Here is a 23,091-nt window from a genome sequence, read left to right on the forward strand (position 1 = left end):
AGCTCTTTAACTTACCTAGGAGGGAGGGCGGAGAGAAGACAAGGAAGGTGAATGAGCTGTTCCAATGTGAAATGCCGGAAACACAGAAACACAGAAGACACACACACACACAACAAGAGGTGGCAATGTATTAATTAATTGCATTTAATAAATGAGCTCATTATCACACATGACTGTACAAATGCATTGTCCAACAGGTGTTGAAATAATGGGATTAAAAGGGGAGATCCCATCAGAAAGACAAAAACAATAGCAAACACAAATAGCACTTTTGGAATCTGATTTTAGTCAACACATAAGGGAAGGGTGCACCGGTCCTGGAAATACTGCAATACCAGGTCAATGCGTGGAGTGGACAGAGCAAGCTCTATTTCCATCTCCCTGTTCGAAAAATCCATTTAATATATGGTCCCCAGATAGGGGACGTATCAGATATTAAACTGATAAGAACAGATACTACACTTGATCTTAGCCAAAAGGCCGAGAAGCGATAACCCGAATGGGCCGGCCGTTGACCGAGCCTGCCTAATACTGCTGTTCACCCCTTGCAGCGATTGATTCAGCCTACTCCTAGGCAATTCCATGGGGCCCTGCAGGCTCACACACATTTACAGCTACTAAGCGGGAGGGAGGTGAATAAAGGCCGGAGAGGAAGCCAGACAGGATTTGCTTCTTTTGCTTGCACCACAATGCAGTGCTGAAAGAGGAGGAGGAATCTACATAAAAACGCCTTCCTGGCAACGCCCAAATGCCCTCCTGCCATGCAGATAAACACTGGCAGCGGCAGCAAGTGCATGCCCACAGCCACCCCTTGTTCCTTCACACCTTGTATCAGCTTTAATCCAATCCAGTCCGGTGCTGCCTGCTGAGCAGCACTGACCAACACTGCCTGGGCCCAGGCTTTTATCTCTGAGGCAGGCCCCATTATGATGTCAGAAAGCTGGCTCTGGAATCCTGAGGGCTCCACTATGACACGTGCAAAGTTCCGTCTGAACTTTATATAAGACGGTGCGGCTCAGTCAGTCACTCAGTGTTGCCTGAGAGGGCAACACTGCAACAGCCGGCCGCCAGGCTGTCTTTTTTTTGCACAGCTACTTGCCTCCAGGAGGCCACAAGAGGGAGACAAGGGACTGCAAAATGGAAAATAGGCATCCACCAACTTTACAGACAACTTCTCTTTGCTCCTACAACCTCCATCCTTGCACAGTTTGTTATTCTTCCAGGTAACATAGTAACAAATCCAAATTGCTGCTCTCTTTGTAGGCAAGCAAGGGTTTGTTGCAACTGCAATTCTTACTTCTTCTTGAAATGTAGGGACGACAGTACATTCCATCACATCCATCTAGTGTACACAGGTAGGTCCATTGTGGCGGGTAGGCGGCTGGCTGCTTTAATGGCTGTTTGCTGTTCCCCTACTCCACTCCACTCCACTCCACTATTTGACTGTGGTGCTGCATCAATCAGTGGCTGGCTCAGGTGCAGCTCTTTAACTTACCTAGGAGGGAGGGCGGAGAGAAGACAAGGAAGGTGAATGAGCTGTTCCAATGTGAAATGCCGGAAACACAGAAACACAGAAGACACACACACACACAACAAGAGGTGGCAATGTATTAATTAATTGCATTTAATAAATGAGCTCATTATCACACATGACTGTACAAATGCATTGTCCAACAGGTGTTGAAATAATGGGATTAAAAGGGGAGATCCCATCAGAAAGACAAAAACAATAGCAAACACAAATAGCACTTTTGGAATCTGATTTTAGTCAACACATAAGGGAAGGGTGCACCGGTCCTGGAAATACTGCAATACCAGGTCAATGCGTGGAGTGGACAGAGCAAGCTCTATTTCCATCTCCCTGTTCGAAAAATCCATTTAATATATGGTCCCCAGATAGGGGACGTATCAGATATTAAACTGATAAGAACAGATACTACACTTGATCTTAGCCAAAAGGCCGAGAAGCGATAACCCGAATGGGCCGGCCGTTGACCGAGCCTGCCTAATACTGCTGTTCACCCCTTGCAGCGATTGATTCAGCCTACTCCTAGGCAATTCCATGGGGCCCTGCAGGCTCACACACATTTACAGCTACTAAGCGGGAGGGAGGTGAATAAAGGCCGGAGAGGAAGCCAGACAGGATTTGCTTCTTTTGCTTGCACCACAATGCAGTGCTGAAAGAGGAGGAGGAATCTACATAAAAACGCCTTCCTGGCAACGCCCAAATGCCCTCCTGCCATGCAGATAAACACTGGCAGCGGCAGCAAGTGCATGCCCACAGCCACCCCTTGTTCCTTCACACCTTGTATCAGCTTTAATCCAATCCAGTCCGGTGCTGCCTGCTGAGCAGCACTGACCAACACTGCCTGGGCCCAGGCTTTTATCTCTGAGGCAGGCCCCATTATGATGTCAGAAAGCTGGCTCTGGAATCCTGAGGGCTCCACTATGACACGTGCAAAGTTCCGTCTGAACTTTATATAAGACGGTGCGGCTCAGTCAGTCACTCAGTGTTGCCTGAGAGGGCAACACTGCAACAGCCGGCCGCCAGGCTGTCTTTTTTTTGCACAGCTACTTGCCTCCAGGAGGCCACAAGAGGGAGACAAGGGACTGCAAAATGGAAAATAGGCATCCACCAACTTTACAGACAACTTCTCTTTGCTCCTACAACCTCCATCCTTGCACAGTTTGTTATTCTTCCAGGTAACATAGTAACAAATCCAAATTGCTGCTCTCTTTGTAGGCAAGCAAGGGTTTGTTGCAACTGCAATTCTTACTTCTTCTTGAAATGTAGGGACGACAGTACATTCCATCACATCCATCTAGTGTACACAGGTAGGTCCATTGTGGCGGGTAGGCGGCTGGCTGCTTTAATGGCTGTTTGCTGTTCCCCTACTCCACTCCACTCCACTCCACTATTTGACTGTGGTGCTGCATCAATCAGTGGCTGGCTCAGGTGCAGCTCTTTAACTTACCTAGGAGGGAGGGCGGAGAGAAGACAAGGAAGGTGAATGAGCTGTTCCAATGTGAAATGCCGGAAACACAGAAACACAGAAGACACACACACACACAACAAGAGGTGGCAATGTATTAATTAATTGCATTTAATAAATGAGCTCATTATCACACATGACTGTACAAATGCATTGTCCAACAGGTGTTGAAATAATGGGATTAAAAGGGGAGATCCCATCAGAAAGACAAAAACAATAGCAAACACAAATAGCACTTTTGGAATCTGATTTTAGTCAACACATAAGGGAAGGGTGCACCGGTCCTGGAAATACTGCAATACCAGGTCAATGCGTGGAGTGGACAGAGCAAGCTCTATTTCCATCTCCCTGTTCGAAAAATCCATTTAATATATGGTCCCCAGATAGGGGACGTATCAGATATTAAACTGATAAGAACAGATACTACACTTGATCTTAGCCAAAAGGCCGAGAAGCGATAACCCGAATGGGCCGGCCGTTGACCGAGCCTGCCTAATACTGCTGTTCACCCCTTGCAGCGATTGATTCAGCCTACTCCTAGGCAATTCCATGGGGCCCTGCAGGCTCACACACATTTACAGCTACTAAGCGGGAGGGAGGTGAATAAAGGCCGGAGAGGAAGCCAGACAGGATTTGCTTCTTTTGCTTGCACCACAATGCAGTGCTGAAAGAGGAGGAGGAATCTACATAAAAACGCCTTCCTGGCAACGCCCAAATGCCCTCCTGCCATGCAGATAAACACTGGCAGCGGCAGCAAGTGCATGCCCACAGCCACCCCTTGTTCCTTCACACCTTGTATCAGCTTTAATCCAATCCAGTCCGGTGCTGCCTGCTGAGCAGCACTGACCAACACTGCCTGGGCCCAGGCTTTTATCTCTGAGGCAGGCCCCATTATGATGTCAGAAAGCTGGCTCTGGAATCCTGAGGGCTCCACTATGACACGTGCAAAGTTCCGTCTGAACTTTATATAAGACGGTGCGGCTCAGTCAGTCACTCAGTGTTGCCTGAGAGGGCAACACTGCAACAGCCGGCCGCCAGGCTGTCTTTTTTTTGCACAGCTACTTGCCTCCAGGAGGCCACAAGAGGGAGACAAGGGACTGCAAAATGGAAAATAGGCATCCACCAACTTTACAGACAACTTCTCTTTGCTCCTACAACCTCCATCCTTGCACAGTTTGTTATTCTTCCAGGTAACATAGTAACAAATCCAAATTGCTGCTCTCTTTGTAGGCAAGCAAGGGTTTGTTGCAACTGCAATTCTTACTTCTTCTTGAAATGTAGGGACGACAGTACATTCCATCACATCCATCTAGTGTACACAGGTAGGTCCATTGTGGCGGGTAGGCGGCTGGCTGCTTTAATGGCTGTTTGCTGTTCCCCTACTCCACTCCACTCCACTCCACTATTTGACTGTGGTGCTGCATCAATCAGTGGCTGGCTCAGGTGCAGCTCTTTAACTTACCTAGGAGGGAGGGCGGAGAGAAGACAAGGAAGGTGAATGAGCTGTTCCAATGTGAAATGCCGGAAACACAGAAACACAGAAGACACACACACACACAACAAGAGGTGGCAATGTATTAATTAATTGCATTTAATAAATGAGCTCATTATCACACATGACTGTACAAATGCATTGTCCAACAGGTGTTGAAATAATGGGATTAAAAGGGGAGATCCCATCAGAAAGACAAAAACAATAGCAAACACAAATAGCACTTTTGGAATCTGATTTTAGTCAACACATAAGGGAAGGGTGCACCGGTCCTGGAAATACTGCAATACCAGGTCAATGCGTGGAGTGGACAGAGCAAGCTCTATTTCCATCTCCCTGTTCGAAAAATCCATTTAATATATGGTCCCCAGATAGGGGACGTATCAGATATTAAACTGATAAGAACAGATACTACACTTGATCTTAGCCAAAAGGCCGAGAAGCGATAACCCGAATGGGCCGGCCGTTGACCGAGCCTGCCTAATACTGCTGTTCACCCCTTGCAGCGATTGATTCAGCCTACTCCTAGGCAATTCCATGGGGCCCTGCAGGCTCACACACATTTACAGCTACTAAGCGGGAGGGAGGTGAATAAAGGCCGGAGAGGAAGCCAGACAGGATTTGCTTCTTTTGCTTGCACCACAATGCAGTGCTGAAAGAGGAGGAGGAATCTACATAAAAACGCCTTCCTGGCAACGCCCAAATGCCCTCCTGCCATGCAGATAAACACTGGCAGCGGCAGCAAGTGCATGCCCACAGCCACCCCTTGTTCCTTCACACCTTGTATCAGCTTTAATCCAATCCAGTCCGGTGCTGCCTGCTGAGCAGCACTGACCAACACTGCCTGGGCCCAGGCTTTTATCTCTGAGGCAGGCCCCATTATGATGTCAGAAAGCTGGCTCTGGAATCCTGAGGGCTCCACTATGACACGTGCAAAGTTCCGTCTGAACTTTATATAAGACGGTGCGGCTCAGTCAGTCACTCAGTGTTGCCTGAGAGGGCAACACTGCAACAGCCGGCCGCCAGGCTGTCTTTTTTTTGCACAGCTACTTGCCTCCAGGAGGCCACAAGAGGGAGACAAGGGACTGCAAAATGGAAAATAGGCATCCACCAACTTTACAGACAACTTCTCTTTGCTCCTACAACCTCCATCCTTGCACAGTTTGTTATTCTTCCAGGTAACATAGTAACAAATCCAAATTGCTGCTCTCTTTGTAGGCAAGCAAGGGTTTGTTGCAACTGCAATTCTTACTTCTTCTTGAAATGTAGGGACGACAGTACATTCCATCACATCCATCTAGTGTACACAGGTAGGTCCATTGTGGCGGGTAGGCGGCTGGCTGCTTTAATGGCTGTTTGCTGTTCCCCTACTCCACTCCACTCCACTCCACTATTTGACTGTGGTGCTGCATCAATCAGTGGCTGGCTCAGGTGCAGCTCTTTAACTTACCTAGGAGGGAGGGCGGAGAGAAGACAAGGAAGGTGAATGAGCTGTTCCAATGTGAAATGCCGGAAACACAGAAACACAGAAGACACACACACACACAACAAGAGGTGGCAATGTATTAATTAATTGCATTTAATAAATGAGCTCATTATCACACATGACTGTACAAATGCATTGTCCAACAGGTGTTGAAATAATGGGATTAAAAGGGGAGATCCCATCAGAAAGACAAAAACAATAGCAAACACAAATAGCACTTTTGGAATCTGATTTTAGTCAACACATAAGGGAAGGGTGCACCGGTCCTGGAAATACTGCAATACCAGGTCAATGCGTGGAGTGGACAGAGCAAGCTCTATTTCCATCTCCCTGTTCGAAAAATCCATTTAATATATGGTCCCCAGATAGGGGACGTATCAGATATTAAACTGATAAGAACAGATACTACACTTGATCTTAGCCAAAAGGCCGAGAAGCGATAACCCGAATGGGCCGGCCGTTGACCGAGCCTGCCTAATACTGCTGTTCACCCCTTGCAGCGATTGATTCAGCCTACTCCTAGGCAATTCCATGGGGCCCTGCAGGCTCACACACATTTACAGCTACTAAGCGGGAGGGAGGTGAATAAAGGCCGGAGAGGAAGCCAGACAGGATTTGCTTCTTTTGCTTGCACCACAATGCAGTGCTGAAAGAGGAGGAGGAATCTACATAAAAACGCCTTCCTGGCAACGCCCAAATGCCCTCCTGCCATGCAGATAAACACTGGCAGCGGCAGCAAGTGCATGCCCACAGCCACCCCTTGTTCCTTCACACCTTGTATCAGCTTTAATCCAATCCAGTCCGGTGCTGCCTGCTGAGCAGCACTGACCAACACTGCCTGGGCCCAGGCTTTTATCTCTGAGGCAGGCCCCATTATGATGTCAGAAAGCTGGCTCTGGAATCCTGAGGGCTCCACTATGACACGTGCAAAGTTCCGTCTGAACTTTATATAAGACGGTGCGGCTCAGTCAGTCACTCAGTGTTGCCTGAGAGGGCAACACTGCAACAGCCGGCCGCCAGGCTGTCTTTTTTTTGCACAGCTACTTGCCTCCAGGAGGCCACAAGAGGGAGACAAGGGACTGCAAAATGGAAAATAGGCATCCACCAACTTTACAGACAACTTCTCTTTGCTCCTACAACCTCCATCCTTGCACAGTTTGTTATTCTTCCAGGTAACATAGTAACAAATCCAAATTGCTGCTCTCTTTGTAGGCAAGCAAGGGTTTGTTGCAACTGCAATTCTTACTTCTTCTTGAAATGTAGGGACGACAGTACATTCCATCACATCCATCTAGTGTACACAGGTAGGTCCATTGTGGCGGGTAGGCGGCTGGCTGCTTTAATGGCTGTTTGCTGTTCCCCTACTCCACTCCACTCCACTCCACTATTTGACTGTGGTGCTGCATCAATCAGTGGCTGGCTCAGGTGCAGCTCTTTAACTTACCTAGGAGGGAGGGCGGAGAGAAGACAAGGAAGGTGAATGAGCTGTTCCAATGTGAAATGCCGGAAACACAGAAACACAGAAGACACACACACACACAACAAGAGGTGGCAATGTATTAATTAATTGCATTTAATAAATGAGCTCATTATCACACATGACTGTACAAATGCATTGTCCAACAGGTGTTGAAATAATGGGATTAAAAGGGGAGATCCCATCAGAAAGACAAAAACAATAGCAAACACAAATAGCACTTTTGGAATCTGATTTTAGTCAACACATAAGGGAAGGGTGCACCGGTCCTGGAAATACTGCAATACCAGGTCAATGCGTGGAGTGGACAGAGCAAGCTCTATTTCCATCTCCCTGTTCGAAAAATCCATTTAATATATGGTCCCCAGATAGGGGACGTATCAGATATTAAACTGATAAGAACAGATACTACACTTGATCTTAGCCAAAAGGCCGAGAAGCGATAACCCGAATGGGCCGGCCGTTGACCGAGCCTGCCTAATACTGCTGTTCACCCCTTGCAGCGATTGATTCAGCCTACTCCTAGGCAATTCCATGGGGCCCTGCAGGCTCACACACATTTACAGCTACTAAGCGGGAGGGAGGTGAATAAAGGCCGGAGAGGAAGCCAGACAGGATTTGCTTCTTTTGCTTGCACCACAATGCAGTGCTGAAAGAGGAGGAGGAATCTACATAAAAACGCCTTCCTGGCAACGCCCAAATGCCCTCCTGCCATGCAGATAAACACTGGCAGCGGCAGCAAGTGCATGCCCACAGCCACCCCTTGTTCCTTCACACCTTGTATCAGCTTTAATCCAATCCAGTCCGGTGCTGCCTGCTGAGCAGCACTGACCAACACTGCCTGGGCCCAGGCTTTTATCTCTGAGGCAGGCCCCATTATGATGTCAGAAAGCTGGCTCTGGAATCCTGAGGGCTCCACTATGACACGTGCAAAGTTCCGTCTGAACTTTATATAAGACGGTGCGGCTCAGTCAGTCACTCAGTGTTGCCTGAGAGGGCAACACTGCAACAGCCGGCCGCCAGGCTGTCTTTTTTTTGCACAGCTACTTGCCTCCAGGAGGCCACAAGAGGGAGACAAGGGACTGCAAAATGGAAAATAGGCATCCACCAACTTTACAGACAACTTCTCTTTGCTCCTACAACCTCCATCCTTGCACAGTTTGTTATTCTTCCAGGTAACATAGTAACAAATCCAAATTGCTGCTCTCTTTGTAGGCAAGCAAGGGTTTGTTGCAACTGCAATTCTTACTTCTTCTTGAAATGTAGGGACGACAGTACATTCCATCACATCCATCTAGTGTACACAGGTAGGTCCATTGTGGCGGGTAGGCGGCTGGCTGCTTTAATGGCTGTTTGCTGTTCCCCTACTCCACTCCACTCCACTCCACTATTTGACTGTGGTGCTGCATCAATCAGTGGCTGGCTCAGGTGCAGCTCTTTAACTTACCTAGGAGGGAGGGCGGAGAGAAGACAAGGAAGGTGAATGAGCTGTTCCAATGTGAAATGCCGGAAACACAGAAACACAGAAGACACACACACACACAACAAGAGGTGGCAATGTATTAATTAATTGCATTTAATAAATGAGCTCATTATCACACATGACTGTACAAATGCATTGTCCAACAGGTGTTGAAATAATGGGATTAAAAGGGGAGATCCCATCAGAAAGACAAAAACAATAGCAAACACAAATAGCACTTTTGGAATCTGATTTTAGTCAACACATAAGGGAAGGGTGCACCGGTCCTGGAAATACTGCAATACCAGGTCAATGCGTGGAGTGGACAGAGCAAGCTCTATTTCCATCTCCCTGTTCGAAAAATCCATTTAATATATGGTCCCCAGATAGGGGACGTATCAGATATTAAACTGATAAGAACAGATACTACACTTGATCTTAGCCAAAAGGCCGAGAAGCGATAACCCGAATGGGCCGGCCGTTGACCGAGCCTGCCTAATACTGCTGTTCACCCCTTGCAGCGATTGATTCAGCCTACTCCTAGGCAATTCCATGGGGCCCTGCAGGCTCACACACATTTACAGCTACTAAGCGGGAGGGAGGTGAATAAAGGCCGGAGAGGAAGCCAGACAGGATTTGCTTCTTTTGCTTGCACCACAATGCAGTGCTGAAAGAGGAGGAGGAATCTACATAAAAACGCCTTCCTGGCAACGCCCAAATGCCCTCCTGCCATGCAGATAAACACTGGCAGCGGCAGCAAGTGCATGCCCACAGCCACCCCTTGTTCCTTCACACCTTGTATCAGCTTTAATCCAATCCAGTCCGGTGCTGCCTGCTGAGCAGCACTGACCAACACTGCCTGGGCCCAGGCTTTTATCTCTGAGGCAGGCCCCATTATGATGTCAGAAAGCTGGCTCTGGAATCCTGAGGGCTCCACTATGACACGTGCAAAGTTCCGTCTGAACTTTATATAAGACGGTGCGGCTCAGTCAGTCACTCAGTGTTGCCTGAGAGGGCAACACTGCAACAGCCGGCCGCCAGGCTGTCTTTTTTTTGCACAGCTACTTGCCTCCAGGAGGCCACAAGAGGGAGACAAGGGACTGCAAAATGGAAAATAGGCATCCACCAACTTTACAGACAACTTCTCTTTGCTCCTACAACCTCCATCCTTGCACAGTTTGTTATTCTTCCAGGTAACATAGTAACAAATCCAAATTGCTGCTCTCTTTGTAGGCAAGCAAGGGTTTGTTGCAACTGCAATTCTTACTTCTTCTTGAAATGTAGGGACGACAGTACATTCCATCACATCCATCTAGTGTACACAGGTAGGTCCATTGTGGCGGGTAGGCGGCTGGCTGCTTTAATGGCTGTTTGCTGTTCCCCTACTCCACTCCACTCCACTCCACTATTTGACTGTGGTGCTGCATCAATCAGTGGCTGGCTCAGGTGCAGCTCTTTAACTTACCTAGGAGGGAGGGCGGAGAGAAGACAAGGAAGGTGAATGAGCTGTTCCAATGTGAAATGCCGGAAACACAGAAACACAGAAGACACACACACACACAACAAGAGGTGGCAATGTATTAATTAATTGCATTTAATAAATGAGCTCATTATCACACATGACTGTACAAATGCATTGTCCAACAGGTGTTGAAATAATGGGATTAAAAGGGGAGATCCCATCAGAAAGACAAAAACAATAGCAAACACAAATAGCACTTTTGGAATCTGATTTTAGTCAACACATAAGGGAAGGGTGCACCGGTCCTGGAAATACTGCAATACCAGGTCAATGCGTGGAGTGGACAGAGCAAGCTCTATTTCCATCTCCCTGTTCGAAAAATCCATTTAATATATGGTCCCCAGATAGGGGACGTATCAGATATTAAACTGATAAGAACAGATACTACACTTGATCTTAGCCAAAAGGCCGAGAAGCGATAACCCGAATGGGCCGGCCGTTGACCGAGCCTGCCTAATACTGCTGTTCACCCCTTGCAGCGATTGATTCAGCCTACTCCTAGGCAATTCCATGGGGCCCTGCAGGCTCACACACATTTACAGCTACTAAGCGGGAGGGAGGTGAATAAAGGCCGGAGAGGAAGCCAGACAGGATTTGCTTCTTTTGCTTGCACCACAATGCAGTGCTGAAAGAGGAGGAGGAATCTACATAAAAACGCCTTCCTGGCAACGCCCAAATGCCCTCCTGCCATGCAGATAAACACTGGCAGCGGCAGCAAGTGCATGCCCACAGCCACCCCTTGTTCCTTCACACCTTGTATCAGCTTTAATCCAATCCAGTCCGGTGCTGCCTGCTGAGCAGCACTGACCAACACTGCCTGGGCCCAGGCTTTTATCTCTGAGGCAGGCCCCATTATGATGTCAGAAAGCTGGCTCTGGAATCCTGAGGGCTCCACTATGACACGTGCAAAGTTCCGTCTGAACTTTATATAAGACGGTGCGGCTCAGTCAGTCACTCAGTGTTGCCTGAGAGGGCAACACTGCAACAGCCGGCCGCCAGGCTGTCTTTTTTTTGCACAGCTACTTGCCTCCAGGAGGCCACAAGAGGGAGACAAGGGACTGCAAAATGGAAAATAGGCATCCACCAACTTTACAGACAACTTCTCTTTGCTCCTACAACCTCCATCCTTGCACAGTTTGTTATTCTTCCAGGTAACATAGTAACAAATCCAAATTGCTGCTCTCTTTGTAGGCAAGCAAGGGTTTGTTGCAACTGCAATTCTTACTTCTTCTTGAAATGTAGGGACGACAGTACATTCCATCACATCCATCTAGTGTACACAGGTAGGTCCATTGTGGCGGGTAGGCGGCTGGCTGCTTTAATGGCTGTTTGCTGTTCCCCTACTCCACTCCACTCCACTCCACTATTTGACTGTGGTGCTGCATCAATCAGTGGCTGGCTCAGGTGCAGCTCTTTAACTTACCTAGGAGGGAGGGCGGAGAGAAGACAAGGAAGGTGAATGAGCTGTTCCAATGTGAAATGCCGGAAACACAGAAACACAGAAGACACACACACACACAACAAGAGGTGGCAATGTATTAATTAATTGCATTTAATAAATGAGCTCATTATCACACATGACTGTACAAATGCATTGTCCAACAGGTGTTGAAATAATGGGATTAAAAGGGGAGATCCCATCAGAAAGACAAAAACAATAGCAAACACAAATAGCACTTTTGGAATCTGATTTTAGTCAACACATAAGGGAAGGGTGCACCGGTCCTGGAAATACTGCAATACCAGGTCAATGCGTGGAGTGGACAGAGCAAGCTCTATTTCCATCTCCCTGTTCGAAAAATCCATTTAATATATGGTCCCCAGATAGGGGACGTATCAGATATTAAACTGATAAGAACAGATACTACACTTGATCTTAGCCAAAAGGCCGAGAAGCGATAACCCGAATGGGCCGGCCGTTGACCGAGCCTGCCTAATACTGCTGTTCACCCCTTGCAGCGATTGATTCAGCCTACTCCTAGGCAATTCCATGGGGCCCTGCAGGCTCACACACATTTACAGCTACTAAGCGGGAGGGAGGTGAATAAAGGCCGGAGAGGAAGCCAGACAGGATTTGCTTCTTTTGCTTGCACCACAATGCAGTGCTGAAAGAGGAGGAGGAATCTACATAAAAACGCCTTCCTGGCAACGCCCAAATGCCCTCCTGCCATGCAGATAAACACTGGCAGCGGCAGCAAGTGCATGCCCACAGCCACCCCTTGTTCCTTCACACCTTGTATCAGCTTTAATCCAATCCAGTCCGGTGCTGCCTGCTGAGCAGCACTGACCAACACTGCCTGGGCCCAGGCTTTTATCTCTGAGGCAGGCCCCATTATGATGTCAGAAAGCTGGCTCTGGAATCCTGAGGGCTCCACTATGACACGTGCAAAGTTCCGTCTGAACTTTATATAAGACGGTGCGGCTCAGTCAGTCACTCAGTGTTGCCTGAGAGGGCAACACTGCAACAGCCGGCCGCCAGGCTGTCTTTTTTTTGCACAGCTACTTGCCTCCAGGAGGCCACAAGAGGGAGACAAGGGACTGCAAAATGGAAAATAGGCATCCACCAACTTTACAGACAACTTCTCTTTGCTCCTACAACCTCCATCCTTGCACAGTTTGTTATTCTTCCAGGTAACATAGTAACAAATCCAAATTGCTGCTCTCTTTGTAGGCAAGCAAGGGTTTGTTGCAACTGCAATTCTTACTTCTTCTTGAAATGTAGGGACGACAGTACATTCCATCACATCCATCTAGTGTACACAGGTAGGTCCATTGTGGCGGGTAGGCGGCTGGCTGCTTTAATGGCTGTTTGCTGTTCCCCTACTCCACTCCACTCCACTCCACTATTTGACTGTGGTGCTGCATCAATCAGTGGCTGGCTCAGGTGCAGCTCTTTAACTTACCTAGGAGGGAGGGCGGAGAGAAGACAAGGAAGGTGAATGAGCTGTTCCAATGTGAAATGCCGGAAACACAGAAACACAGAAGACACACACACACACAACAAGAGGTGGCAATGTATTAATTAATTGCATTTAATAAATGAGCTCATTATCACACATGACTGTACAAATGCATTGTCCAACAGGTGTTGAAATAATGGGATTAAAAGGGGAGATCCCATCAGAAAGACAAAAACAATAGCAAACACAAATAGCACTTTTGGAATCTGATTTTAGTCAACACATAAGGGAAGGGTGCACCGGTCCTGGAAATACTGCAATACCAGGTCAATGCGTGGAGTGGACAGAGCAAGCTCTATTTCCATCTCCCTGTTCGAAAAATCCATTTAATATATGGTCCCCAGATAGGGGACGTATCAGATATTAAACTGATAAGAACAGATACTACACTTGATCTTAGCCAAAAGGCCGAGAAGCGATAACCCGAATGGGCCGGCCGTTGACCGAGCCTGCCTAATACTGCTGTTCACCCCTTGCAGCGATTGATTCAGCCTACTCCTAGGCAATTCCATGGGGCCCTGCAGGCTCACACACATTTACAGCTACTAAGCGGGAGGGAGGTGAATAAAGGCCGGAGAGGAAGCCAGACAGGATTTGCTTCTTTTGCTTGCACCACAATGCAGTGCTGAAAGAGGAGGAGGAATCTACATAAAAACGCCTTCCTGGCAACGCCCAAATGCCCTCCTGCCATGCAGATAAACACTGGCAGCGGCAGCAAGTGCATGCCCACAGCCACCCCTTGTTCCTTCACACCTTGTATCAGCTTTAATCCAATCCAGTCCGGTGCTGCCTGCTGAGCAGCACTGACCAACACTGCCTGGGCCCAGGCTTTTATCTCTGAGGCAGGCCCCATTATGATGTCAGAAAGCTGGCTCTGGAATCCTGAGGGCTCCACTATGACACGTGCAAAGTTCCGTCTGAACTTTATATAAGACGGTGCGGCTCAGTCAGTCACTCAGTGTTGCCTGAGAGGGCAACACTGCAACAGCCGGCCGCCAGGCTGTCTTTTTTTTGCACAGCTACTTGCCTCCAGGAGGCCACAAGAGGGAGACAAGGGACTGCAAAATGGAAAATAGGCATCCACCAACTTTACAGACAACTTCTCTTTGCTCCTACAACCTCCATCCTTGCACAGTTTGTTATTCTTCCAGGTAACATAGTAACAAATCCAAATTGCTGCTCTCTTTGTAGGCAAGCAAGGGTTTGTTGCAACTGCAATTCTTACTTCTTCTTGAAATGTAGGGACGACAGTACATTCCATCACATCCATCTAGTGTACACAGGTAGGTCCATTGTGGCGGGTAGGCGGCTGGCTGCTTTAATGGCTGTTTGCTGTTCCCCTACTCCACTCCACTCCACTCCACTATTTGACTGTGGTGCTGCATCAATCAGTGGCTGGCTCAGGTGCAGCTCTTTAACTTACCTAGGAGGGAGGGCGGAGAGAAGACAAGGAAGGTGAATGAGCTGTTCCAATGTGAAATGCCGGAAACACAGAAACACAGAAGACACACACACACACAACAAGAGGTGGCAATGTATTAATTAATTGCATTTAATAAATGAGCTCATTATCACACATGACTGTACAAATGCATTGTCCAACAGGTGTTGAAATAATGGGATTAAAAGGGGAGATCCCATCAGAAAGACAAAAACAATAGCAAACACAAATAGCACTTTTGGAATCTGATTTTAGTCAACACATAAGGGAAGGGTGCACCGGTCCTGGAAATACTGCAATACCAGGTCAATGCGTGGAGTGGACAGAGCAAGCTCTATTTCCATCTCCCTGTTCGAAAAATCCATTTAATATATGGTCCCCAGATAGGGGACGTATCAGATATTAAACTGATAAGAACAGATAAGGTTTCAACAAAATTTTATTGACACATATATATATACAGAGAATACATTTTCATAAAATAAAATTCAGTAATAAAATGCTTGTTGTACATTTCAAAAAATAATTTTTGTGTAATTCAATTCTGTAATAAATTATATGTTTGTACATTTTTCTTTAATAAAATTCAGTAACAAAATGTTTTTTAATTCATTTCATTAAAACCTTTTTGTAAAATAACTTCAGTAATAAAATGTTTATTTTTAATACATTTCATTAAAATGATAAAAGCAATAAATTTTTAACGAGAAGAAGGTTTCTTTAAAAATCTGACAATGGCAGGATAAAACAAGCAGTAAAATCACAATTACAAATACATAAATTATTTACATGGTAATCGTGTTCCACAGAGACAGACACCACATGGATGCCGCTTCTTTTGCTCCTAGATTTTTTTTGTCTCTGAGGTAGTATACATACAGCTCACTTAACGCAATCTTGACACAGTCTGTAATGTCAATAAAATCACGTTTAAAAAGAAGAATGTTCCTAACCTTCCAGATGGCATTTTTAAAACAATTAATAATCATCCAGCAGATCATCTGCTGTCTGAATGATGGGCAGGTAAAAAGGCCATAAAAAACGTATTCGTACTTAAAATCTTTAAGACCACAGATCCATTTTAGTAAAAGGCCGGCTTTCCTCCATACCTCCTGTGCATAGTGGCAGTTCCAGAACAAGTGCATTACTGTTTCATCATTTCCGCACCTATCTCGTGGGCACTTGGCTCTCGCCACCAGTCCTCGCCTATGTTGGAATGCACGTGTAGGGAGGCACTGGTGGACGATTGCCCAGGCAAGGTCCTTATGCACATTTGCAAGATATTTCCCGTACACATTTCGCCACACTTGCTTGGACCTTGCCTGCGAGAAATTGGACACTGCCACTGTCTCTTCTCCGTGTCTGCACGCCATCGACACCTTTCTCTGGTCCCCCAATATGTCAGGCTCCAATTCTTGGAGGCTCAGGAGCCTAACAGTCTTTTCTAGCACCACATAGTGTTTTGGGGGACACAGAAGCACAGGAGAATTTAGGGAGATACGAGCCCAACGTTTAAAAACCATGCCCGCTGCGTATTTTAAAAAGCAGCTAAAAATGCCATCGGATTTAAACATTTTAAAACAGAAGCAGAAATATTTGATATAAAAAAATGTAAAAAGGTTAGGAACATCTCTCCCGCCATTGTCTTTACCTTTATACATAAAATCACGCTTTAATTTTTCCATCTTGGAGCCCCACAGAAACATAAAACAAATGCGTGTTAGCTTTTTAATATATAAAATGGATGGAGGGAAAACCATGGCCACATAGAGCATTATTGGGATTAAAACCATTTTTATGATTAAAATTTTCCCCTCCATCGTGAGGCTCCTAAGATTCCACATTAAAACCTTCTTCTCTATTTTTGCTATCACTGAGTCCCAGTTAGAGGTCCCATTGTTCGCCTGATTAAAAACAATCCCTAAAATTTTAATCTGGTCCTTCTGCATTCTGACTCCTGGGGTCAGGGAGGAATCCCAGCCTCCTATATTAAAACACTCACATTTATCAATATTAAGTTTAAAACCAGAAGCTTCGCAGAAAAAGGTGGTGTTCCTCAGCGCCCTCCTCATGGATGATGAATCGGGGCACAGAATTGTCACATCATCCATGTAGCTTAATACCTTTACTTGGTTGCCCCTCCCACCAGGTATTGGGGCGCCTCTAATAACTTTATCGTTCCTGAGCATGGCTAAAAGGGGCTCCATTGCGCAAATAAATAGTAGGGGAGACAATGGGCACCCTTGCTTGACTCCAGATAAAAGAGGAACACCACTAGTTAAAAATCCATTTATAGAAATCTCACTAAAACAGGACCGATATAAAAGCATAACACGACTTATAATAAAATCAGGCACCGCCATTTTTTTAAGCACCATAAAAAGGAACTCATGGGACACTCTATCAAAGGCCTTTTCAAAATCAAGGGATAAAATAGCAAGGTTTTGGCCTCGATCTTTAAAATACCAAATAACATCTCTTAAAATATTAAGGGACTCAGTGATAGATCTACCAGGTACCCCACAGACCTGATTTGGGTGGATTAATTTACTGATAAAAGGTTTAAAACGGACCGCTATCAGTTTGGCTAAAATTTTATAATCTACATTTAAAAGCGTAATCGGGCGCCAATTTTTGAGCTGGTCCTTTCCACCCTTATTTTTAAAAATTAGGGACACAATCCCCCTTCTCCAAGAAGGGGGCAGCTCTTCTACAATAAAAGCCTCTTTATATAATAAAATCATATCCTCTTTTAAAACATCCCAAAAAGTTAGATAAAATTCAATAGGCAACCCATCCTCCCCAGGGGCCTTTCCCGCTGAAAAACTTTTAAAAACAAATAAAAGTTCCTCCAAATTAAGATCCCGGGATAAAACCTCCTGGTCCAAAGTATCTAACTTAAAATCAAGGGAGTTAAGAGCATGATTTAAAAAGGATTCATCAATGGCTTTTTTACTAAAAAGGAGTTGGTAAAAATTAAAAGCTGCCTTTAACATTCCTCCCACGGAAGTCTCCCCTTCTAGGTTTAAAATAGCGTCTCTTTTGTCGTTTACCTTTTTAAAAAAGAATCGGGAGCACTTCTCGTCTTCTTCTAGATGCTTCACGTGGGAGTTAAAAATTATTTGTTTACCTTTATCATCAAGACATTTTTTTATTTCAGCTTTTAAGTTTAAAATATCAGAATCCACATCAAACCCAACATCCTTCAATTTAAAAAGCACATGTAGACGCTTATTAAGAACATAAAACCACTGTTTCTTTTCTCTGGCTTTCTTCCTACCTGCTCGGATAAAAAATAATTTAATTTTTGGTTTAATGCCCTCCCACCAGTGCAGCATGGTCCCGTGGGGTTTTCTCTGTAATTGCCAGCACTGGTAGGTCCGCACAAACTCATTTTTAATTTCAGGGTCCTCCAGGAGCGTGGCGTTCAACCTCCAGAGGCCCTTACTTACTTTTTGCTCTCCCTCCAGCTCCAGAGACACATTTAGGAGTTTATGATCTGAAAAGATGTTATTTAAAAGCATGCATTTTTGAGGGGTAAAATCATGGGAGGCAAAAATAAAATCGATTCTGGAGCTCACTCTTCCATTAGACCATGTGGCGCCTGCGTCTCCTGGCAAGAGATCCTTCCAGCAATCGCGTAATTTAAAATCATCAATAAAATTTTTGAGCAGGTAGGTAGTGTGGTCTTTCCTATTTGCATCACCCCCCTGCCGGCACTCTCCTTCTCTTATGCAGTTAAAATCACCCCCTACCAGCAGGGGGGCAGACCCAACACAAAACAGTGGTAAAATATTAAAAAGTTCTGCCCGCTCCTGTTTGTCAGGAGGGGCATACACATTTAAAATACGAATTAAAAGTCCATTAATGTGCAGGTGGGTTAAAACAGCTCTGCCGGGCATAATCTCAATCACATTTTGTATAGAAATAAAATGGCCACGGCAGAGTAATCCCACACCTGTAGAACGACAGTCATTGGCTCCAGACCACACCGAAGGGCCCAGCTTCCAATCTTGTTTTAGATCCATATAGTCCATGCTGTTAGGGATTCCACACTCCTGCAGTAGGCAAAAATCAAAGTCCATAGTCTCAAGGTAAGAAAACAAAGCAGCCCTGCGAACAGGGCTCTTTAGGGACCTCACATTCAGTGAGGAGAATTTTAGGGTACTACAAGGCATAGTTTATGGAGAGTCAGTGTCCACTTCTGAGGAGCCCGACTCCGATATACTCTGGGAGTCAGGCTGCCCCGCATCCGGGGACGCGAACTCCACGATGTTCACAGGGTCAGAGCCGGACAGATGTTTCGACCCGACCCTTCCCCTGAATTCGCTTTCGTCCGAACTGCGGCATAACGTTTTCCTCTTTATTGTAGACACCTCCTCCTCTCTTGACCTCTTCCCCGTACTGGATAAATCCATCGTCGTCTCGTCCTCGTCCTCCTCACTCGACGTCACCTCGGTCTCCTGGCTGATGTCATCTCCGTCACGATCTCCGGCCACTGCTACCTCAGGTGCGGCTACAGGTTCCTCCGGATCGCTGGTCGTCTTGGGTTGCTCAGGAGCCTGTGAGGTCCCTTCCTTCTTCCTTATCATTCCGCCTACTGCATCTAAAGCCGTCAGCATCCGACCCTCTATTGGCGTGACAAGAGGGACCGACTCTAGCTGCCCGGCCGATCGGCGGCGGCTGGTGCTTGGGGTATCCCGCAAGGAGCCCCTACGTCTGGACTCCTTATTTGGCTCTTCACCAGCCGCCGTCTCTGCCCAGTCCCCTTTTGTGGGTATCGAGGACCGGCGAGACTTTTTGCCGACCGGCTCCGGGTTGGAGCTTGGGGCCTTCATTACAGAGCTAGAACAGCCCTGCTCGGCCCCCTTGGAATCCCTAGGACCACCCTCCACACGTGGCCCGGAGGGTATTGGCCCTGACCCTTCGGTGGGTCCCGGGGCATTACCAGCAGTGCCCGCACCTGTTGCAGGCTGCTGCCCTGGCCCCGGTCGGGGTGGCCCAGGTTTGGGTTCACCCCTCAATGACTGCGTTCTCTTTGGACATTCTTTGTACATGTGTCCTGTCTCCCCGCACAGGTTACACATGGTGCTGGAACTGCATTTGGAGGCCACGTGCCCAAGGCCTCCACATTTATTACAGCGTATGACATGACCCTCACTGCATGCGTCTTTCGTATGTCCATACGACTGGCAGTTCCAGCAGAACCGAGGCATCTGGGGGTAAAAGAGATATCCCCGGTTCCTCCCAATGGCAAAGTTGGCTGGCGGATGTATAAAGCCTCGTATGCCATTTGGGTCTTGGAAGAATTTCACAAAATACTTCCGCTTTCCATTCCAGAAGCCTTCCGCATTTTTAACTTCATGGCTGAAGTGGATTTCTCGACAGTATCGCCCAAGAAAGATCTCAATGTCCCTGGCAGGGACAAACGGGCTGTGCATCACCACGACAAGTGGAATAGATTCCTCCCCGTAGAGGAATGCGAAATAGAGCCCGTCCAGGCGCTCTTCTGTCTGGTCCGCACCAGACAGGGCTGCACAGATGGTGTCGCAGCAGGCCGCGGTACAAAAGGAGATGGTATATCGTCCGCGGCCTTCCTGGTCATTAAGACACAGGATGTTCTCCCGTCTGAGGCCGAAGAAGCCAAGCAGGATTTCCCCTACTATGAACTTCAGGTTCTTCCGCTGGCGATGTTTCTCCTCGACCTCAATCCGGATAGATTGTCGCAACTGGGTTTCCCCAGTCACGAATCCGTACGCAAACGGCATTTTCAGCTTGTCCCGACAAGGATTCGCCCTTCTAGGCCGTCCGGCGCAAGCCGTCCGCCTAGTGATCCCTTCTCGTTGCCTGAGGACTAGTCCGACTACCCAATAGCTGCAGGGGGGTGAAGTCAAGGCGATAAACCTGTGACGATCCCCCCAGGCCAAGTAGCCGGGTACCCCAGGCACCTTCTGACAAAACCTCCTGTATAAATACACTTGGTCTTAGCCAAAAGGCCGAGAAGCGATAACCCGAATGGGCCGGCCGTTGACCGAGCCTGCCTAATACTGCTGTTCACCCCTTGCAGCGATTGATTCAGCCTACTCCTAGGCAATTCCATGGGGCCCTGCAGGCTCACACACATTTACAGCTACTAAGCGGGAGGGAGGTGAATAAAGGCCGGAGAGGAAGCCAGACAGGATTTGCTTCTTTTGCTTGCACCACAATGCAGTGCTGAAAGAGGAGGAGGAATCTACATAAAAACGCCTTCCTGGCAACGCCCAAATGCCCTCCTGCCATGCAGATAAACACTGGCAGCGGCAGCAAGTGCATGCCCACAGCCACCCCTTGTTCCTTCACACCTTGTATCAGCTTTAATCCAATCCAGTCCGGTGCTGCCTGCTGAGCAGCACTGACCAACACTGCCTGGGCCCAGGCTTTTATCTCTGAGGCAGGCCCCATTATGATGTCAGAAAGCTGGCTCTGGAATCCTGAGGGCTCCACTATGACACGTGCAAAGTTCCGTCTGAACTTTATATAAGACGGTGCGGCTCAGTCAGTCACTCAGTGTTGCCTGAGAGGGCAACACTGCAACAGCCGGCCGCCAGGCTGTCTTTTTTTTGCACAGCTACTTGCCTCCAGGAGGCCACAAGAGGGAGACAAGGGACTGCAAAATGGAAAATAGGCATCCACCAACTTTACAGACAACTTCTCTTTGCTCCTACAACCTCCATCCTTGCACAGTTTGTTATTCTTCCAGGTAACATAGTAACAAATCCAAATTGCTGCTCTCTTTGTAGGCAAGCAAGGGTTTGTTGCAACTGCAATTCTTACTTCTTCTTGAAATGTAGGGACGACAGTACATTCCATCACATCCATCTAGTGTACACAGGTAGGTCCATTGTGGCGGGTAGGCGGCTGGCTGCTTTAATGGCTGTTTGCTGTTCCCCTACTCCACTCCACTCCACTCCACTATTTGACTGTGGTGCTGCATCAATCAGTGGCTGGCTCAGGTGCAGCTCTTTAACTTACCTAGGAGGGAGGGCGGAGAGAAGACAAGGAAGGTGAATGAGCTGTTCCAATGTGAAATGCCGGAAACACAGAAACACAGAAGACACACACACACACAACAAGAGGTGGCAATGTATTAATTAATTGCATTTAATAAATGAGCTCATTATCACACATGACTGTACAAATGCATTGTCCAACAGGTGTTGAAATAATGGGATTAAAAGGGGAGATCCCATCAGAAAGACAAAAACAATAGCAAACACAAATAGCACTTTTGGAATCTGATTTTAGTCAACACATAAGGGAAGGGTGCACCGGTCCTGGAAATACTGCAATACCAGGTCAATGCGTGGAGTGGACAGAGCAAGCTCTATTTCCATCTCCCTGTTCGAAAAATCCATTTAATATATGGTCCCCAGATAGGGGACGTATCAGATATTAAACTGATAAGAACAGATTTTTTTTTTTTTTTTTTTTTCTTATTAAACCATTCAGGTTTTTTTGAATAAAACCGAGAACTGTAGTTGTTCAAACCACCTCTCTATTTTTCAAAAAATCTCATCACTCTGGTTCATTATTTTATTTTTCCATCAAATACAAGATAAGTCAAACAAAATTCCTCAAACTAAATACCTCCATTTTAACATTCGCCATATCCCTTCCGCATCCATACCTTTTTCTAGATCCCATTTATAATAAAAATACAATTTAGCCAATACCATACTAACCACATCCTCCATCTCAAATACTTCTCTTTTATACACATTCAAATTCCTCGTATTCCACAATACCTCTTTCACACAAGTCAAAAAAATCCACAACACTCTATCCTTTTCACTACCCAAACTACACAAACCAAACAAGACAATTTCATACGTCAAACTCTTCAAACCAGTCAATTCTTCGCACAACCCACTCAACTTTTTCCAAACATCCTTTGCATGCTTACACGACCAAAACACATGACTCACATCCTCATCATCCCCACAACCTTCTCTCGGACACCTTTCAGATGCAACCAAACCTCTTCTTTTCTGCACACTCCTTACAGGCAACACTCCATGTACCGACATCCATAACAAATCTTTCTGCTTATTTGACACATCATACGTAACAATCTTCTTCCACACAGACTTAGACTCCATCGAATTCAAACCATTTACAGAACACATCACATTATTCATACACATACTTCTCACAACATTCTTTTCGCTCAAAAATCTCTCCATTCTTACATCCTCTAGCTGGAACTTTTTAATAAATTT

At 46.6% G+C, this 23,091-nt stretch overlaps 10 non-coding genes and 2 pseudogenes across 10 annotated transcripts; all 12 read right to left on the reverse strand.

Annotated features, from left to right (window-relative positions):
• Window positions 1-301: 301 nt before the first annotated feature.
• On the reverse strand, window positions 302-492 carry LOC142716374 (U2 spliceosomal RNA). The gene has a single exon (XR_012871615.1). It is a non-coding gene; the product is annotated as a U2 spliceosomal RNA (small nuclear RNA).
• A 1,289-nt stretch (window positions 493-1,781) lies between these two features.
• LOC142716376 (U2 spliceosomal RNA) lies at window positions 1,782-1,972 on the reverse strand. Its single transcript, XR_012871617.1, has one exon. It is a non-coding gene; the product is annotated as a U2 spliceosomal RNA (small nuclear RNA).
• Window positions 1,973-3,261: 1,289 nt separating this feature from the next.
• Window positions 3,262-3,452, reverse strand: LOC142716377 (U2 spliceosomal RNA). Its single transcript, XR_012871618.1, has one exon. It is a non-coding gene; the product is annotated as a U2 spliceosomal RNA (small nuclear RNA).
• A 1,289-nt stretch (window positions 3,453-4,741) lies between these two features.
• On the reverse strand, window positions 4,742-4,932 carry LOC142716379 (U2 spliceosomal RNA). Its single transcript, XR_012871619.1, has one exon. It is a non-coding gene; the product is annotated as a U2 spliceosomal RNA (small nuclear RNA).
• Window positions 4,933-6,221: 1,289 nt separating this feature from the next.
• Window positions 6,222-6,412, reverse strand: LOC142716380 (U2 spliceosomal RNA). The gene has a single exon (XR_012871620.1). It is a non-coding gene; the product is annotated as a U2 spliceosomal RNA (small nuclear RNA).
• A 1,289-nt stretch (window positions 6,413-7,701) lies between these two features.
• LOC142716381 (U2 spliceosomal RNA) lies at window positions 7,702-7,892 on the reverse strand. Its single transcript, XR_012871621.1, has one exon. It is a non-coding gene; the product is annotated as a U2 spliceosomal RNA (small nuclear RNA).
• A 1,289-nt stretch (window positions 7,893-9,181) lies between these two features.
• On the reverse strand, window positions 9,182-9,372 carry LOC142716382 (U2 spliceosomal RNA). Its single transcript, XR_012871622.1, has one exon. It is a non-coding gene; the product is annotated as a U2 spliceosomal RNA (small nuclear RNA).
• Window positions 9,373-10,661: 1,289 nt separating this feature from the next.
• LOC142716383 (U2 spliceosomal RNA) lies at window positions 10,662-10,852 on the reverse strand. The gene has a single exon (XR_012871623.1). It is a non-coding gene; the product is annotated as a U2 spliceosomal RNA (small nuclear RNA).
• A 1,289-nt stretch (window positions 10,853-12,141) lies between these two features.
• Window positions 12,142-12,332, reverse strand: LOC142716384 (U2 spliceosomal RNA). The gene has a single exon (XR_012871624.1). It is a non-coding gene; the product is annotated as a U2 spliceosomal RNA (small nuclear RNA).
• A 1,289-nt stretch (window positions 12,333-13,621) lies between these two features.
• LOC142716385 (U2 spliceosomal RNA) lies at window positions 13,622-13,812 on the reverse strand. Its single transcript, XR_012871625.1, has one exon. It is a non-coding gene; the product is annotated as a U2 spliceosomal RNA (small nuclear RNA).
• Window positions 13,813-15,101: 1,289 nt separating this feature from the next.
• LOC142716403 (U2 spliceosomal RNA) lies at window positions 15,102-15,276 on the reverse strand (annotated as a pseudogene).
• Window positions 15,277-22,130: 6,854 nt separating this feature from the next.
• LOC142716407 (U2 spliceosomal RNA) lies at window positions 22,131-22,342 on the reverse strand (annotated as a pseudogene).
• Between the last annotated feature and the right edge of the window lie 749 nt (window positions 22,343-23,091).

This window comes from Rhinoderma darwinii, unplaced genomic scaffold, assembly GCF_050947455.1.
Source record: "Rhinoderma darwinii isolate aRhiDar2 unplaced genomic scaffold, aRhiDar2.hap1 Scaffold_4489, whole genome shotgun sequence".
NCBI lineage: Eukaryota > Metazoa > Chordata > Amphibia > Anura > Rhinodermatidae > Rhinoderma > Rhinoderma darwinii.